The following is a 19,056-nucleotide window of genomic DNA, read 5'->3' as shown; positions in this document are numbered from 1 at the left end:
CCATGTGCTGAGAGTGCAGTGAACAGCTCAGGCATAGTCCCTGTTCTTACAAAATATAACATTCAGTATTTGAAAACTGTTGAAGAAGCTGTCAAGGGCTCGGTGGGTGGGAACACGCAATAGAAGCAACCAGGCTTGTCAAGAGGAACAAGAAAGGCTTTCAGAGGAAGTGCGGTATCAGAGCTAGCCAGACGAGAGGTGGGCAGTTGTCCCTGGGAGTTGAAATAGCCTTTTCAGAGATCTGGAGGTGAACTCTGTGTGGGGAACCAGAAATAGCTGAAAGGAATAGAAACAAAGAGTTTGATGCTGGAGAGTGACGAGTGGTAGAGAGTGATCAGTAGCTAGGACATGAAAGACCTTGTATGCCAAGTTACCAAATTCCGATTTGTGTCCTACAGGTGATGAGAACCCATTTGTAGGGGTGCAAGTTTCCTAGGTACTGTAACAAATTGCCATAGGCCCAGTGGCTTAAAGACAGCAGAAACGTCTTCTCTCATGGATTTGGAGGCCAGAAGTTCCAGATGTGGCCAAGACCATTCCTCTGGAGGCTCTGGGGGGGAGTCTGTCCTCCGGGCTTGTGATGGCCAGCAGTCCTTGGAACTCCACAATCAGAGGCTTCGTAACTTCCAGTTCTACTCCTGTCTTCATCGACCTCCATCTCTCTGCCTCGTCACCTTTTCCATTGGGTGAGGGCGCTCACTGTGGGATTTAGGGCCCACCCTAGTTGAGGATGATCGCATTTCAAGACCCTTCAAGACCCTTACCCTTCTTACATTTGTGGAGACCTTTACGTCATGTCACCTTCTGAGATCCGGGGTGAGGATGTGATTTTTCAGACCACACTTGAACCCACTGCCAAGGGTTTTAGGATGCGTTTCTCAGAAATTACTTTCCATGTTAAGTGGCACATGACTATGGCTGATCAGGAATGATGGATGAGACGCAGCAGAAGAGAGTGGGAATCCAGGGCTTGATAGCACAGAGCAGTGTATCTTCCCACATGTGACCATTCCTAGGTAGTGTAACAGCTTTGGAAAGGTGGTGATGAGGAGGAGGATGGTTGCTCCTGTTGGAGGATTCTGTGTGCCACGTGCCACACATATTACCTTCCATGTGTTACTGCACTGAATCCTTGATGTAGCCATATGCATTTTCTCCTTTTATAGTTTAGGAAATGAAAGTCCAGAAAGGGTAAATCATTTGCTGAAGGCCATGCAGATAGTGAGTGGTGGAGTGTGATTGTAGCCCAGGTACTGTGACTGCTGAACCATTACCTATAGCTGCGACTAGTGAGTGTGACCACATGTATGACGTGGGCATGTTTTTTTTTTTTTTAACCAAGGTATATGTTGGTTTTGATAGCAGGCACTGCTATCATTTTTCAGACTATGAAACTGTTATCTTGCGTGCCATTTTTGTTTTGTTCTTCCATTGCCTTGCCGCCAGATAAACTCAATGAGACAGTATGATTTATTTCTTTATCTTTTAATGGTGTTGGAACTGGTTTGATTCCTCCTTTCTCTATTTATCTGCATGGTAGTATGAGGTGGATGTTGTCTATTTATACTGTTAAGATTTCATTTCATTTTATTTATTATTTAAAGAGATTTATTTATTTAGTTGAAAGGTAGAGTTACAGAGAGGCAGAGGCAGAGAGAGAGAGAGAGAGAGAGAGAGAGAGAGAGAGGTCTTCTGTCTGCTGATTCACTCCCCAAATGGCTACAACAGCCTGAGCTGAGCTGATCTGAAGTCAGGAGCCAGGAACTTCTTCTGGGTCTCCCACATGGGTGCAGGGGCCCAAGTTCTTGGGCCATCTTCCACTGTTTTCACAGGTTGTGAGTGGGGAGCCAGATTGGAAGTGAAGCAGCCGGGTCCCGACCTGTGTGACCATGCCAGCCCTGAAAATCAAGACTGTAAAGAAATTTTCCAATTAAGAAAATTAAGACAAGATTCCGGAAAGCTTTGATCATTTGCTAGAACCGAAAGTTGGGTTACTGTAATCATGATGACATTTATTTTTCTTTTGTGTTCTTTTGTCAGTCGTTCCTGAAGCTGTTGGGCTTTTACCTGCTGTTGGAGTAATAAAAACTCTTCTGTCCGTCCTCTTCCTCTTCATCCACAAGAAAGAGGGTTTGAAAGGAGAGGAGGCCATCCATGCCTGGAGCAACGAAGTGGAAGAGAAAACTCTGAACACAAGAGTGGGGTCCGCCCAGGGCTGGGTGAGCATTGCACTTCCAGTTCTGCTGAGCTTGGCAGTTGCTGTGGTGTGGTTCAGGGAAGGACTGTCACCGTTTCCAGGATGAGCCCCATTACGAAGTCACCCATGAGATGCGTGGCAGCTGGTGGGGTGGACATGATGAATGGACATTACTAAAGGGTCCATTATCTGTATGAAAGGAACGTTGGTTTTAAAGCTTGAAGAGCAGACCGGGAAAAAGCTGACCATTTCCCGTCTTTTCAGCCTTGAAAATGTCTGTGCTGCATTCCCCTCTGACTCACGTTTGCAGAGAAACACGCATTTTGATTGACAAGAGCCTTGATGTGTTTTAGTCTCCTGGTGTTGGAGCAGTGTTGACATTTTACTTGTCAGCTGTTTTCGAGGTTTATTTTTTGTCTCTGGACCCCTCCCCACCTTGAAGCCCAGTTTTGCAGGGAAAAAATAGCACACTTACAATAATTGACTGCCTGCCCTTTATGGGCACTTTCTATTTCTATTTGCTGGAATGTAGAATGTTGGGATACAGGATGCTATCCTAGAGGGAGGATCATGAGACATGGCAGCAGGGCATTGAAAGGCATCACTCTTGTCTTACAGGGCAGCTTTGCTCTTGTAGAGTGGTCAGATCCTCTCCTTCCACTCCCATACCCTGCTGGCACTGTTGTGAGCAGGCCCACGGCCTTGGAAAGAACCTCCTCCCATCGCCTTATCCCTTGGGTGTATTCTAGACCAAGGAGAATATCTGGATTATTGATACAGCAGCTTTTATAGTTCATTCAGCTTTTTTATTTTGCCTTATTAGAAAAAAGGTCATAATTTAGGAATAAGGGCATTGTATCTATTGCTTCATAATAAATGATCCCAAAACTAAATTGTTTTAAGCCCATGAATATTTATCATCTCCCAGTTTTTGAAGTTCAGGAGTCTGGGAGTGGCTTGATGTGGTTGTCCTGGATGAGGGTCTCTCATGAGGCCACAGCTGGGGTCAGCTGGAGCCTCTGTCTTCTGAAGGCGGTACTGTGGCTGGAGCATCACTTCCAGGAGAGCAAAAAGCCTCCCTCCTTGTCCACAGGAAACCCTCCGCAGCTCTCCTTGAAATCTTCGCCTGGGGTGAGAGATACATGGCAGAATGAGGAGGAGCCACAGTTCTTTGGCCAAGTCTGGGAAACCACACACTGTCCCTTCTGCCACTTTGTGTTCATTCATTGAATATGCCTCCTGGGCAAGGGAAGGGAATTAGGTCCTTCTTGCCCAGAGGAAGAGTACCGAAGTGTGTGTGGACAAACTTTACAGTCGCTGTAGGACGTGGTCAAGAAAGGGGTATATGTTGCAGAGCTGACCGTTGCTTTGGCACTGCTGTTGTAGTGAGATGAGTTTTTGAGCCCTGCCTGGGGCCTCCGAGTCATCTCTGAAAATAGAATGGAATACTTTAGAGTTTGTCATGTCAAAACTGAGGCTCACGAATGGTGTAGCCACTGGGGTTCCAGCTGGGGCTTAGGTGAGTAGGGTGAATGGCTTCTGCTTGGCTATGGGGTGGTGGTCGTGGGATTGTACTTCTTCCCTCTGAAGCTGTGGCCTTGGCAAGTTATGCAGTCATTCTGAGCTTCAGCTTCTCCATTTTCCTGTTAGAATTATTAATCCAGGTCTCACCGCGTTGATCTAGATGAAATGAATTAGCTCTGCAAAGATGCCAGCATGGTGCCTACAGTGACAGTCCTAGAACTTTAACCAGGGCTGTACAGCATTCCTAAGTCATGGCCGTGGCTTCCAGGAATGACATCACCCATTAGTATGTTGCATCCATTGCTTAAATTGGGAGATTAAAATCAGTGTTGTTTTCTCCTTTGCAAACTATGATGAGTACAAAAAACTAAGGTTAGAGCTATTTAAAATGCTTCCTTTTTGTCTTGTTTGACATGCTATTGGAGTATTTTAGAGATAATTGTGAATTATACTTGCAAATAAGTTGAGGTTTGACAATTATGTTGAAACAATAACAATAAAGCAGGAACCAGAAGCTATTAGCTCAAGAAACACTGAAAAATACACCTCTCAAACTCAGAATGGGGTGCAATGAAGGGAGCTTCACAGTTTATTCAGGCAACTCTTCAAATTCTAATGCCTGAGAAAGCAGACAGCTTCATTTTGACATTTCTCCTTGTAAAGGTTTAATAATCATTGATCAAAAGTCTTTGAAAAACATACTTGTTTCCCAGATTTTATCTAACCTTTGATATTTGCCTTAATTATCAACCTCAGAGCGCTGATTTCTCGGCGAGGTTGGAATGTTCTTAACGACTTTTGACAAATGTGAAAGCACTAAGGCAGCGGCGGGTGATGAGAGCTGGGTTGTGCCACTAATTGGCTGTGGTGTTTTGGGAAGCTCACTTCACCTCTGTGTGTCGTACACCCTCATTCGTGAGTTGATGAGTCTGGACTAGGTTTCTCTCCATTCTCATTCTGTGATCCTGTTTGGAGGGGTGGTGGTTTCTGGGTTGCCATAGCAACCCCTCCTGCGTTCAGTCTATGAATGGGAGAAGACTAACAAAATTATTAAAAATCACCTAGATTATCCTACTTCTAGATTGAAGCGTGCAAAATTGCTGCTTTTGTAGATTGCAGATGACGGAGTATCAGCAACCTAATTAATCATTGTCACCTAATGTATGTGAGGTTCTGGACAATAAAATAATTCTTTTTGCTTATGTGGTAATATCAAGGAGGCAAGACTGATAATTTATTTTCTGAACCTACTATACAAAATCATTTATTTGGCAAAAATACCTTGCCTTCCTTTAGGCAATGTATTTTTCAGAGTTCAGAGAATAAGTGACACCAATCATTCTATCTGGATTTAGGTGAAGGGAGACAGGAAGTGAGATGGTGTCCTCCTAATGATCTGGGTGGTAATGATGCAGGTGATAATTGGTAGCTATTGTTTCTCTAGCATTTATTATTGCCATGGACCTGCTAAGTACTTTCAATGCATTCTTTGGTTTCTTTATGCAAAGTGCCGGGTTGTTCATTGGTAGTAATTGCTTTGGAGAACAGATAGATTCCACTTGGAAGCAAGAAGCTTTTGTCTAACCTTGAGATTAAAGAAATTGTTTAAAGTGCCCAGGCGCTGTGGCACAGCAGGTTAATGCCCTGGTCTGAAGCGCCGGCATCCCATATGGGCGCTGGTTCTAGTCCCGGCTGCTGCTCTTCTGATCCAATTCTCTGCTATGGCCTGGGGTAGCAGTAGAAGATGGCCCAAGTCCTTGGGTCCCTGCACCCTTGTGTGAGACCTGGAGGAAGCTCCTGGCTCCTGGCTCCAGATTGGCGCAGCTCTGGCTGTTGCAGCCAATTGGGAATGAACCAGTGGATGGAAGACCTCTCTCTCTCTCTCTCTCTCTCTCTCAATCTCAATCTCTCTCTCTGCCTCTCCTCTCTCTGTGTAACTCTTTCAAATAAATAAATAAATCTTTAAAAAAAGAAATCGATTACAAATCCCACAGTGAGGGAGTGGTGTAAAGGCACATGGGGTGTGGGGAGTGCAGATCCCAAAGTCTGATTATTCATCCCAAATGGAGTCATCTGAGTTACTTCAAGAGGGCAGATTTAAGTTTCGTTTCTCAACACTGAGTGTGGGGACATGGAGGAGGGACTCCAAAGGAAGATGACAGGGACAGGGAGAGGAAACGAGGGCTGACTTTGGTACATTTGAGCAAAGTTGGTGCTCAGTGGCAAGGAGGTGCCAGACGGTGCTCAGGGGTCAGGAGCCTGGAATGAGGTCACTTCTTCCTACCGCTTGCTGGAGAGGCCTGGTTGACCGATCTCTCCCCAAGCCCACTCTATCTCCCTACCTGAAGCTGAACAGTTACCTTCTATCCCAATGGGGGACACGTGCCTGCTCTAGCGATTCCTTCTGCCTGGGCCCTCACGGCTGCTGTGGTCACATACTTAGTGCATCTCCACATTTAGTTTGCAGTTATGTTCAAGTACAGGTTTCTGGCAACACAGTTCTAACTAAGTGCTGTTATCTCTGCTTGCAAATGAGAACCCTGAGGTTTAGAGAGATGACTCCCCACCCCCACCCACCCCATGCTATTAAATGGCAAAGCTGGGACTCAGTCTTGAAATGGCCTCAGTCAGCCATTGCTGTGGCTCACTTGGCTAATCCTCCGCCTGCGGCGCCGGCACCCCGGGTTCTAGTCCTGGTCAGGTGCCAGTTCTGTCCTGGTTGCTCTTCTTCCAGTCCAGCTCTCTGCTGTGGCCTGGGAAGGCAGTGGAGGATGGTCCAAGTGCTTGGGCCCTGTACCCACATGGGAGACCAGGAGGAGGCACCTGGCTCCTGGCTTCGGATCAGTGCAGCGCACTGGCTGCAGCAGCCATTTGGGGAGTGAACCAACAGAAGGAAGACCTTTCTCTCTCTCTCTCTCTCTCTCTCTCTCTCTCTCACTGTCTAACTCTGCCTGTCAAAAACAAACAAACAAACAAACAAAAAAAACCAAAAAACAAAAAAACAAAAACAAAAACAAAAAAACAAAAAAACCCACCAAAACCCTCCGTCCAGAGGCCAGGGTCTTCCTTGCCGTATTTTTCTTCCTGATAAGTCTCAATTCCATCACATGCTTCATGCCTGTATAATAAGGAGGAGCTTCCAAGATGACACAGAGTGGGAAGGAGGGCTTGGTGGATGCGTTGGCTTCCTGTGGCTGATGTAACAAGTCCCCATAAATTGGGTATCTCAGAACATTATCCATCTATTTTTGTACAACTCTGCAGTTCTGAAATCAAGGAGTTGGCAAGGCCACGGTCCTTGAGGCATTGGGATAGAATCTGTTTCATGCCTGTATCCTGCTTCTGGTGGCTTTCAGTCATCCTTGGCCTTGTTTGCTTTGTGGCTGTTGCACTCCTATTCGGCAGTGTGTGTCTGTCCTCTGTGTGTCACTTGCCATCGGATTTAGGCCTCACTCTGATAATCCAGGAAGATCATATGTCTCAAATCCTAATCACCTCTGCAAAGACAAATTTTCTCAATCAGGTAACGTGTACAGGTTTCAGGGATTAGGACACAGACAGTCTTTAAGGGACCATCCTTCAGCCCGATTCAGGGAGAGAGGAGAGTGCAAGCATCGCCAGGGAGAGGGTTGCCATCACTCCAAATTTGAAGGGTGATGAAGAATTGGATGCAGGCTTCTCTTTTCTCCGTGTTCCTGCAGCAGGGAGCCAATGGGGTTAGAGTGATCCTTACAAAGGGACACAACCAAAGCTTGTCAGACATTTCTGACAAAGACCATGGTCAGCACTCAGGGTTCTTAATACTAAGCCCACTTGAACCACACTGGGTCTCAGTCCTGGGAAACTTTAGTAAATGACCACTGCCTGAGACCCACTGTAAATTAATTAAAGGAGAATGCAGAGTGGCAGGCCCAGGTGGGATGCCATTGCTGGGAGGAATGGGGTTGTCCTTAAATTTCCTTTTGAGGCAGTTACGGCTGTGCTAGAGCGAAGGAAACGGCAGCGCAGGCCACCCTTGCTTGGCTGACCAGTGTCTGTGTGGTGGCTCCCACCTGTTCCTGCTCCCCAGGTCTCGGTTCCACCTTGGTTCGCAAGCCAGGTTTCCCTTCATGATTCTTTTCCCTTCCTGCCACCCCATATATGAGGCTACTTTTAAAAGTTTGTAGAAAAAATAGAATTAAAAATGCTTCTTTTGGTGCAAAACGTTGAAACCCATGCATAGTTTTTTTTTCAGAATACACATTGTCCATGCACTTTCTGAAGACCCCTTATATATCACAACACTCTCACAGTTTACTTCTGCACAGGGATTAAAGAGATAGTTACTTAGAAATGGTAACTGCTCTATAAGGTCATTTGAGATTGTCATATAACAATGTATTCAAGATTTTGAGGTTTTTATTTTTAGAAAGATTTATTTATTTGAAAGGCAGGGCAGAGAGAGAGAGAGAGAGAGAGAGAGAGAGAGTTGAGAGAGATTGATCAATCTACCATCTTCTGGTTCACTCCCCAAATGGCTGCCATGGCCAGGGCTGGACCAAGCTGAAACCTGGAGCCAGGAACTTCATCCAGGTCTCTCACATGGGTGTCCAAGCACTTGGGCCATCTTCTGCTGCCTTCTCAGGTGCATTAGCAGCGAGCTGGAATGGAAGTGGAGCAGCTGAGACTTGGACTGGTGTTGGTGTGCGATGCCAGCATTGCAGGCGGTGGCTTAACCTGCTCCACAACATCTCTGACCCCAAGATTCTGAGATTTATAAGTATTTGGTGAATCTGGCCACAATAGAAGAGTCTGGCTTGTCCATCTATGTATCTTCCAGTGTTTTAATAATTTTTTTCTTTCCCCCTTTTAAACATTTTTGATTAATTCATTTATTTGAAAGAAAAAGAAAGAGAAATAGAGATCTGCTGGTTCACTCCCCGAGTACTTGCAACAGCTGGGGCTTGGCCAGGCTGCAGTCAGAAGCCTAGAACTAAGTCCAGGTCTCCCATGTGGGTGGCAGGGCCCCATCCACCCACCACCTCCCAGGGTGTGGATTAGCAGGAAGCTGGAGTTGGGAGCAGAGCTATTACTGGAAACCAGGCACGAATGATATGGGATGTGGCTATCTTTTTTTTTTTTTTAATTAAAGATTTGATTTGAGAGATAGAGTTACAGACAGTGAGAAGGAGAGACAGAGAGAAAGGTCCTCTTCCGTTGTTTCACTCCACTAATGGCCGCTACAGCCGGCGCTGCACCGATCCAAAGCCAGGAGCTTCTTCCTGGCCTCCCATGTGGATGCAGGGGCCCAAGGACCCAGGTCATCTTCCACTGGCTTCCCAGATCACAGCAGAGAGCTGGATCGGAAGAGGGACAGCCAGGACTAGAACTGGTGCCCATATGGGATGCCAGCGCTGCAGGTGGAGGATTAAACTACTGCGCCATGACGCCGGCCCTAGATGTGGCTATCTTAAGAAGTGCTTTAATCGCTATGCCAACCACTTGAATCCCCCATCTCTGTCTCTCAAGAGAGACAGTGAATAAGCTCTCATTCACGGATTCACTCCACAAATGCCTATAATGGTTGGGGATGGGAAAGGGCTGGAGCCAGGAGTTAGGAACTCAATCCAGATATTCCACTGGGTAGCAGGAACCAGATCAGGATTAATCACTTCAACCATTACTGCTTCCTCCTAGGGTCCACATTAGCAGAAGCTAGAATTGGGCACCTGCACCAGGAATCAAACCCATAGAATCGAATGTGGAATGCAGATGTCTTAACCACCAGGCCAAATGCCTACCCCATTCTTAATGATTTTGACATTTATCTAGTTTTGCTCTATGCTCAAAGAAGAGAAAGAAATTACAAAGTGGTATGAGTCAGAACCTGAAATCTATGTAAAAATAAAAATACATAGTGAAGTGACCAGCATATGTGGACAATTTATTTATGTGTTTATTTTTAGCCTGGCTGCTTGAGGCAGAGAGAGAGATATTTAACCATGTATGCACCTTATGTTTGTAAACTACCTTTATCACCTTCCTCGGACTCCACAGTTAGTATAGCAGGTGAGAGAAAGTTATTTTTATGCATAGTGTAAAAGCAGTAAGATCCACACTCTTCTCTACTGGGGATATTTGGTTTTCTTCTTTATCACTGAGTTTTTTTTTTTTTTTTTCACTGTGCCCAGAGTTTACATTTCTTCTTCAGCAGTGGCTTTTTTTTTGGGCTGTGCTACTTGGATGAACTTTAAATGAAATTACTATTTTATAATCAAGAAAAGCCTCAATATTCCTCTTCTCCATTTTTTGTAATAAAACAATTAAAAACTATAAGTGCCACTGAGATACTACTTCTTTTGTAATCTACAATTTGCATGATAATTTGCTTTAGAATTATGGATCCACTTTAGAAAGTTGAGATCTTGTATTCTATCCCCACCCCCACTTTATATATTTTTTGTTCTGAAATAGGATGCATGAAATAGCCCCTTATACTTCTTGTGTCCCCTGGTCCCACTGGTCCACATGCCAAAGAAGACTCAGCCTGAAGGCGGTACCTAGAGTGGGAAGCATATCTGTTAGTATTCCAAGCTGCAAGGTGTTTTCTGTGCTGATTTTAATACCCTAATTTATATAAGATACACATTTCTGTATGTGTTGTATTAGGTTGAACATTATGAAATTGCTGTTTTGTAGACTAGAAATTTCACATGGTTCAACTTCATACATGAGATGAAAAATTAAGAACTGAAGAACTGTGAAAGTTTGATGTTCAAACATCAGGACAAGTTTTCTTGTATCTCATTGTGAAAACACCTAGTTACTGCCTTTGGTGGCTTAATGAAGACAAATAATTGAGGATTAATTTTAATCTGTTATTGGTACTTTGGAAAAATCTGTTGTAATAACTCAGATGGGCTCATCAGAATGTGACTAATTGAACCCTGTTTGGTAAGTGCAAATTATGAAAAGCCTAGCTGAAAGATTGCTCATTTGGAAATATTCATTCAACTACCCGACACATTTACAGGGAATCTGTGTCATGCCACACACTGTGCTAAGTGCTGGAAGTGAAATGATACAAAAGAGGTATTGTTCCTGCTCTCTTAGAAATTACATTCTTTTGGTGAGGACCAGCAAAACTAAAACCAAAAGTCATGTGACAAGTAACTATAGATTGTTATATAAGGACCTGAAATAAACATTAATAGGATGGGAAAATTTAACTCTAGATAGGGCTGAGGACACCTTGCCCATTGCTGGGTAGGATAATGGAATAGTCTATCAAAGGGAGTCATTAGTGAGAGTTTTCCAGAAAAACAGACCAAGGCAGTGTGCATGTGTGTGTAGAGGATGGAAGGGGAGAGAGAGAGAGAGACATGGAGATTTGAAATAATTAGCTGATATGATTTTAGAAACTTGCAAATCTAAAACCTGCAGCGTGGGCTGGAAGGTCGGAATCTCAGGGAAGAACTGGTGTTGGGGTTCAAGTCTGAACCCATCTGCCAGTAGAATTCCTTTGTGCTAGGGGTAAGTCAGTCTTTGTTCTGCTTAGGCTTCTCACTGGTTGAGTGAGGCTCACCCACGTGATAGAGGGCGATCTACTTTACACAAAGGCCACACAAGACAGCCTCCTGGTGGTGGGCATTTGGTACATCGGTTAAGATGCTGCTTTTGGCCCTTCCATACCCCATGTCAGGGTGTCTGGGTTCCAGTCTGGGCTCTGCTTCTGGGCCAGCTTCCTGCTAATGTGTGCTTTGGGAGGAAGCAGGTTGTGGGTCAAGAGGTTGGGTTCCTGTTACCCATGTGGGAGACCTGGATTGAGTTTCTGGCTCTTGGCTTCTACCTAGGTGTCCTAGGCATTTGGGGAGTGAACCAGCAGTTGAAACCTGTCTCTCTTCCTCTCTCTCTCTCTGCCTCTCAAATAAAGTGAAAATAAATTTTTAAAAGTGATGGTTGAAACGAAACAAAAATCTCTCTCCCAGAAACATTCCAGAAAAATCTCATGTCTGGACACCATGGCCAACCACAGTGACAGACACAATTAACCATCTAGGAGCAAACACATCCACCTGTGTTTGTGTTCTGATTTCTGTCGGTGGTTATGGTAGGGAGGTTGGACAAAGATCTTCCTTTTTTAAAAAAGCTGTTTTTGCAGAAATGTTCAAATGTATAAGAAAGTACAGAAAGGTGTGGGAGATCTTCAAAAATATCATGGAGAATGCCTATTATGAAAAAACTGTGCATGGATTTTGAACTTTTTGTACCAAAGTAATCCTTTAATCTTTTAATCTGTATCTTTTAATCACATTTCCATGTACTTTTTGAAGTATTCTCATGTAATGAATCCCACATGCCCATCACCCAGTTCCAACAGTTATTAACAAAGAATTAATTTCTAAGTTATTCTCACTTCCTTGCTCAAGAGGGAATGTTCCTTTAAAGTATCTATCTTTTCCTTTTTTTCCCTGCAATTCTTTTTTTTTAACTTTTATTTTTTCCCTATTTGAAAGGTATAGAAACAGAGAAAGACAGACAAAGAGTTCTTATCTGCTGATTCACTCTCTGAATGCCTACAATAGCCAGGGCTAGACCAGGCAGAAGCCAGGAGCTTGGAACTCATTATGGGTCTCCCACGTGGGTGGCAGGGACCCGAGTACTTAAGCCATCACTGCTGCCTCCCAGGGTGCACATGAGCAGGAAGCTGGACATTGGAAGCAGGGGTGGGCCTCAAAACCATTCACTCTGGCATCCCAAGCAGTGCCAAACACACCCACTTCTTTTCTTGTAATTGTTGATAGTCTGTTGCTCAAGAAGTTGACCCCGCCAGAAAACTGCTGGAGATGGACACGTTACATTAAAGGTTGGGGGGAAGCAGCCATTCTACAGTTCTGGGCACACTTACAGTTGGAATATGAGCAGCTCTGTTTTCTGAGATATTTACATAAGTGCGCATGGTGAGTTACCTTAGAAACGGGTTCTTCTTGTGGCATATGAGCTTCTTCTGTGAGGTAGGATATTAATAAAAACAAATCTGAAACTCTCTGTAAGTATGACTTGCTGGGAAATGTTTAACACCTACATCTGAGAACTCCCTAAACATACATCACTATCTCAAAAGCTACAGACAGTTTCCTTCATGATTTTTTTTCTCTTTGCCTAAGACAGAATAACATTTGGGTTTATATCTCCAGCACATATAGTTCTGCGTCTTATTTTTAGCAGAAACCCTGGAGACTGTTTGAGAGAGTGACTGAGATGAGACAGCCCTCTGTAAGCCTTGGGAGTTCACACAGAGGCACTCAGTAAAAACTCAGCGCTCAGTCAACTGAAGTTCTTGTCTCATGGGTCCCCAGGAAGAACCGCGGAGGCCCTCAATACACCTCTTTTGCTGGAGGTAGTAAAACTGTCTCCCCCACTGTATGATAATTTTGAAGGATTAAAATTATGTATTTGAGGGGCAGAGAGAACAAGAGAGTGAGTGAGCTTCCAACAGTTGGTTCACTCCCCAAGTGTCTGCCATAGCCAGGTTGGCCAAGGCTGAAGCTGGGAGCCAGGAACTCAGTCTAAGTCTCCTGTGTGAGTGGCAGGGGCTCAACCGCTTGAGCCATTGCCTGCTGCCTCTCCTGGTGCATATTAGCAGAAAGCTGGAATTGGGAGTAGACCCAGGGTTCGAGCCTAGATACACCGTATGAGATCTACGATGTCTTAACTGGCATCTTTTTTTTTTTTTTCCTCTAAGATTTTTTTTTTTAATAATGGCAGAGTGACAGAGAGTTAGAGTTGGGAAGAGAGATATCTTCTATCTGCTGGTTCACTCCACAAAAGGCAGCAATGGCTAGGACTGGGCCAAGCTGAACCCAGGAGCCTGGAACTCCATCCAGGTCTCCCACGTGGCTGGCAGGGTCCAAGCACTTGGGGCATCTTCTGCTGCTTTCCCAGGCTCATTAGCAAGGAGCTGGATCAGAAGTGGAGCAGCTGGGACCGAAACTGACACTCTGAAATGGGACACTGGTGTTGCAGGCGTGGCTTAACCCCCTGTGCCACAACGCCAACCCTTAAACAGCATCTTTGCTGCCAGGCCAAACGGCCACCTTGGTTTCGAGGGAGTTTTGATGTGGTGGAGATGAAATGCCATTTTCCACCATGAATGAGGAGTTTCTAAGTCTGCATACACTCAAGGGCAGTGTGTCAACAGCAGTTGCTTTCTCTGTGACATCCTCCAGAGAAATCTCTCCCAAATCCATCCTGTCTGAGGATACCATATGTAGTGTATGTTACATCTATCACAGAATATTAGGTTCTTTTTTTTTTTAAGATTTATTTTATTATTTGAAAGACAGAGTTGCAGAGAGAAGTAGTGCCAGAGAGAGAGAGAGAGAGGTCTTCTGTCTGCTAGTTCATTCCCCAGATGACCGCAATGGCCAGAGCTGAGCTGGTCCGAAACCAGGAGCCAGAAGCCTCTTCCAGGTCTCCCACGTGGGTGCAGGGGCCCAAGGACTTAGGCCATCCTCTGCCACTTTCCCAGGCCATAGCAGAGAGCTGGATCGGAAGAAGAGCAGCCGGGACTCGAACTGGTGCCCATATGGGATGCTGGTGCTTCAGGCTGGGGCTTTAACCTGCTGTGCCACAGTGCCATCCCCAACGTTAGGTTTTTGCGCTTTTCTTGTCAGCAAGATGATAACACTCAGTATATGAGAATACTTCAAAAATTTGTGGAAAAAAAAATTAAAGGATGTTTATTTTGGTGCAAATAATTTTGAATTTCATGCAAGTCTCCAAGTTCATGGAAAATGGATATTACCAAAAAAACCTATGCAAATAAATATCTTTTAATTTAATTTTTCCACAAATTTTTTGAAGTGCCCTCAAAATTTAAAGAGACACAGTTGAATTAAAACCAAAGTCATTCCTGTATCTGTCCCTTTCTGTCCCTGTCTGTCTCTCAAATAAGTAAACTTTTATAAAAAGGGGTGGGTGGGCATTTAGCCTAGCAGTTACGATGTCCGTGTCCCATATTGGAGTGCCTGGGTTCCGTTCCCAGCTCTGACACTGGACTTGAGCCTCTATGCTGGCCCTGGGAGACAGCTGTGTGGCTCCGGTAAGTGGGCCCCTACCATCCCCATGGGAAGCCTATATTGTGCTCCAGGCTCCTGGCGTTAGCCCTGGCCTAGCCCAGGCCATTATGGGCTTTTGGCACTAGATCAATTGATGGGAGTGTACGCTCGCTCTTGTCTCTGCCTTTCAAATTAAAAAAAAAAATCAGTTTATGGGTGAGCAGCAAGGAAAAAGGATTGTCTGAATAGAGTTACCAGAATAGATTGCTGTTTCTGCATTGGAGTGGGTGTCTATGAATTTATATACTTAACTAACTATTCTAGTCGGTTTTAGATTGGCCATTGGCGAGAGAGGTTTAAAATCCCATCAGTTTTCTTAGCCTGATGGATTAAAGTAAAAGAAAGGGCATGCCTGTGGATATATAATTCCATTAAAATACTTACATTCCTTCAAAACCCACTTATGCAGCAGTGTCCTACTCAAAGAAGCTCACCTAATAATGGCAAGCCTGTGCTATTCCAAGACTTCTGATTGAGATTTGATGATAAGGTGACATGTTCTATTTGAAGTGTGTGAATTTAGGAATTCCTAAAACATTTCAAATCTTGTTTTCTTTTAGTTTCTCTATTCTGAAACCTCTGAACAGGAATAAGTAATGTGATTTTTCTGAAAGATTTATTTTATTTGTTTGAAAGGCAGAGTTACAGAAAGAGGAAGAGGAAAGGGGGGGTGGATAGGGGGAGAGGGAGAGAGAGACCTTCTGCCCACTGGTTCACTCCCCAAATGGCTGCAACAGCCATGGCTGGGCCAGACTGAACCCAGGAGCTTCTTCTGGGTATCCCATACCAGCGTAGGGTCCCAAGCACTTGGGCCATCTTCTGCTGCTTTCCCATGTGCATTACCACAGAGCTGGATTGGAAGTGGAGCTACTGGGACTTGAACCGACACCCATATGGGATACTGGGGTTGCAGGCAGTGGCCTAACCCATTATGTCACCATGTCGGCCCCTCATCTGAGTTTTAAAGAATGAAATTTTTATCTGCCTAAACACTGCTTGTCATTTTTGCTTTTCTCTGGTTATCACCAACTACAGAGTGGTAATCTATAATCGTCATTTCACAAAAGTGTAGGGCATCTCATGGGAGAGAGGATGATGGGAAAAAACCTACCTTTAGACTATTCACCCTGTGAATGTTTCTCTTTAAAAATTATCTTGAAGCAAAATCAAAGGCATGGTACTCAAAGGTGTACTGCAGAGACTATGGTGGGGTTCTCAATGGCTTACCAGACTCTTTAGCAAGAAGCTCTTGTATTACATGCTTTCCCAGCCATAGCAGAGAGCTGGGTCAGAAATGGAGCAGCCGGGTCTTGAACCAGCGCCCATATGGGATGCTGGCGCTTCAGGCCAGGGCATTAACCTGCTGTGCCACAACACTGGCCCCTATATATATGTATTTTAGAGTTTGTCTTTAGTCTTCTCCAGTCTTCAGTCACCCTTCTACCCCTAAAAAAGTAATGCTTATTAAAGCTATACCTGGTACCTTGCTATTCTCTGTTGGAAGAATGTCAGAATCCTTGAAAGTCATTAGTTTTTCTTTAGCTTGACTTTGTAATCAAAGAATTCCTTTAGCATTTCCACACAGGAGGTGAAAGCAACCAGAATATGTGTTTCATATGGGGTTGTGCTTAGAGATGGAAGCCAGTATGAAACGCCTTTTTCCTACCATGTGCAGGGTGTACCTGTCAGAGGCTCCACTGTAGGACTCATAGAAGCAGTTTTAGAAAAGATCATGGAAAGTGAATAGTCTGAAAATACTATGTACAGATTTCAAAATTGTTTTTCACCAAACTTATATTTTAATTCCATTTTTTTTCATGAACATATTGCAGTACGCTGATATTTGTACCAGAATTCTTTCTGGAATGAGATGTGATTTGCTACCAGAGATGGGAATCTCATTCATTCTGGGTGATGGTAGTAACTCCTACTTGAACATGAACTGGTCTGTGCTGACAGAAGGCTGCAGACATATTTGCTGTTCCTCAGCACACAGGATTCCATGTCTTTCCGTGAGAAGTTGGAAGCGCTGAGAAAGAAAGAGAAGGAAAAAGCAACAGACAGGCATTGTTGGCTTAAAATAGCAATATAACTAGCATTTTGGTTTAACTGAATAGAGGCAATCTGCAGAACTTTTTATAGTGCTGTGAAATAGGTCACACATGGACGTAGTAATAGTCAAGAAATGTTTGACTCCGATGGCATGCTTAGAAAGCAGTGCTTCCTGGATCTTTTTTGAAAATTTATTGGAGAGGCAGAGAGAGAGAGAGAGAGAGAGAGAGCGAGCGAGAGAGAGAGAGAGAGAGAGAGAGATATGCCATCCACTGGTTCACTCTCCAAATACCAGCAGCACCGAGGGCTGGGAATGCAGTCCAGCTCTCCCATAGGTGACAGAGACCCAATATTGAGCCATCCCTTGCTGCCTCCCAGGGTCTGCATTGCCAGGAAGCTGGAATCTGGAGCCAGACAGAATCAAACCTGACCACAGGGATGTAGGCTGCAGGCATCTTGACTACTTGGCTAACTGTATACTTCCCAGGTGTTTTTTTTTTAAAAAAAAAAAACTAGTATTTTAAAGATTTATTTATTTGAAAGATCAAAGCAATAGAGAGAGGAGAGTCAGAGAGCTCTTCCCAGATGACAGCAGCAGCCAGGTCTGGGCCAGGCCCAAGCCAGGTCTCCCACATGGGTAGCAGGGACCCAAGCACTTGGATCACCTTCCACTGCCTTCCCTGCACATCTTTATGGAGCTGGATCAGAAGTGGAGTGGCTAGGACTTGAACTAGCACTCTAGTGTTGGAAGTGGGCCTCATAAGCAGTGGCTTAACTTGCTGTGCCATATGCTGGCCCCGGGCTTTCCAGCTCTTATGTGGAATTCTTTGCCAGGGAAAGGCCAGTGTGAGAGGAGTCTTTTCAAGCAGTCTTTGCTTGGGGCCACTTCGGCTGGTCCAACATGATAGATGTCGGGTACCATCCACCTTACCTACTTATTTTTTTTAAAGATTTATTTTATTTATTTGAAAGACAGAGTCACAGAGAGAGAGGTAGAGAGAGAGGTCTTCCATCCACTGCTTCACTCCCCAGTTGGCTGCAACACCGGAGCTGCACTGATCAAAGCCAGGAGCCAGGAGCTTCTTCTGGGTCTCCCACACAGGTGCAGGGGCCAAGGACTTGGGCCATCTTCTACTGCTATCTCAGGCCACAGCAGAGAGCTGGACAGGAAGTGCAGCAGCTGAGACTAGAACCGGTGCCCATATGGGATGCTGGTGCTTCAGGCTAGGGCTTTAACCTGCTGTGCCTCAGTGCCGGCCCCACCTCACCTACTTATGTTTGGAACTCAAAATATCCCATTAAGGCTGCTGGTTTCCAGGGGGATCTGATCATTAATGTTTGCCAGAGAAGCATTGACTGTGTCATGTTATTGGCATTGCCATTCTATGAGTCTAGTCATCAAGGACCCTGGGAGATCTCATTCTGATAACCACTAATGAAGAAGATACAATGTGTAACAATAGTTAGCAATGAACAATTTTATGGCCACCTGGCTTGTGTGAGCAAATGAAAGGAAAACACAAGGAAAAATACCCAACAGCTGTTCACAGTTGATTTAGATGGACAGTTCCCTTTTAAGAATATTGATGTGTGGGGCTGGCGCCATGGCTCACTTGGTTAATCCTCCGCCTGTGGCGCCAGCATCCCGTATGGGCGCTGGGTTCTAGTTCCAGTTGCACCTCTTCCAGTCCAGCTCTCTGCTGTGGCCCGGGAAGGCAGTGGAGGATGGCCCAAGTGCTTGGGCCCTGCACCCCATGGGAGACCAGGAAGAAGCACCTGGCTCTTGGCTTCGGATCAGTGCACCGCTGGCCGTGGCAGCCGTTTGGGAGAGTGAACCAATGGAAGAAAGAGCTTTCTCTCTGTCTCTCTTTCTCACTGTCTGTAACTCTTTCTGTCAAATAAACAAACAAACAAAAGAAAATTAATGTATTCATCCATGAACAGGAAGGGTCCATATAGTAAGAATGTAAGACTAGGATCCAGGAGAAACACGTGCAATCGATTACTAATTTGTGATGGAATGGTTTTCTGCCTATGAATGAAAATTTCATCAGACCAAAGACTCCAACTTCCCTCACCACGAATGGAGGGGACTCGAATTAAGACCTGTTGTGGTATTGTTGTTCCTAGGGAATCTTTCAGAGACAGACTGAAGCCAACAACCTGTGTTGTTTATAGCAGGGG

General features: G+C 44.8%; 1 protein-coding gene across 14 annotated transcripts in view; it reads left to right on the top strand.

Moving 5' to 3' along the window:
- The window catches only part of SYT16 (synaptotagmin 16), a 322,943-nt gene that overhangs the window by 166,055 nt on the left and 137,832 nt on the right, over positions 1–19,056 (top strand). For 11 of the 14 annotated variants that reach the window (XM_002719549.6, XM_089322558.1, XM_089322557.1 and 8 more), the window contains one exon: positions 2,041–2,219. The exons of the other annotated variants lie outside the window; for them this stretch is intronic. The gene's annotated coding sequence lies outside the window, so the exon portion shown is untranslated. The remainder of the gene's footprint in view (positions 1–2,040; positions 2,220–19,056) is intronic. 14 annotated transcript variants of the gene reach the window in all.

This window comes from Oryctolagus cuniculus, chromosome 20 (assembly GCF_051225735.1).
Source record: "Oryctolagus cuniculus isolate XC-2025 breed Fujian yellow rabbit chromosome 20, ASM5122573v1, whole genome shotgun sequence".
Classification (NCBI taxonomy): Eukaryota; Metazoa; Chordata; class Mammalia; order Lagomorpha; family Leporidae; genus Oryctolagus; species Oryctolagus cuniculus.
The sequence above is the reverse complement of the archived record's forward strand: the minus strand, read 5'-3'. Positions and strand labels throughout refer to the sequence as shown.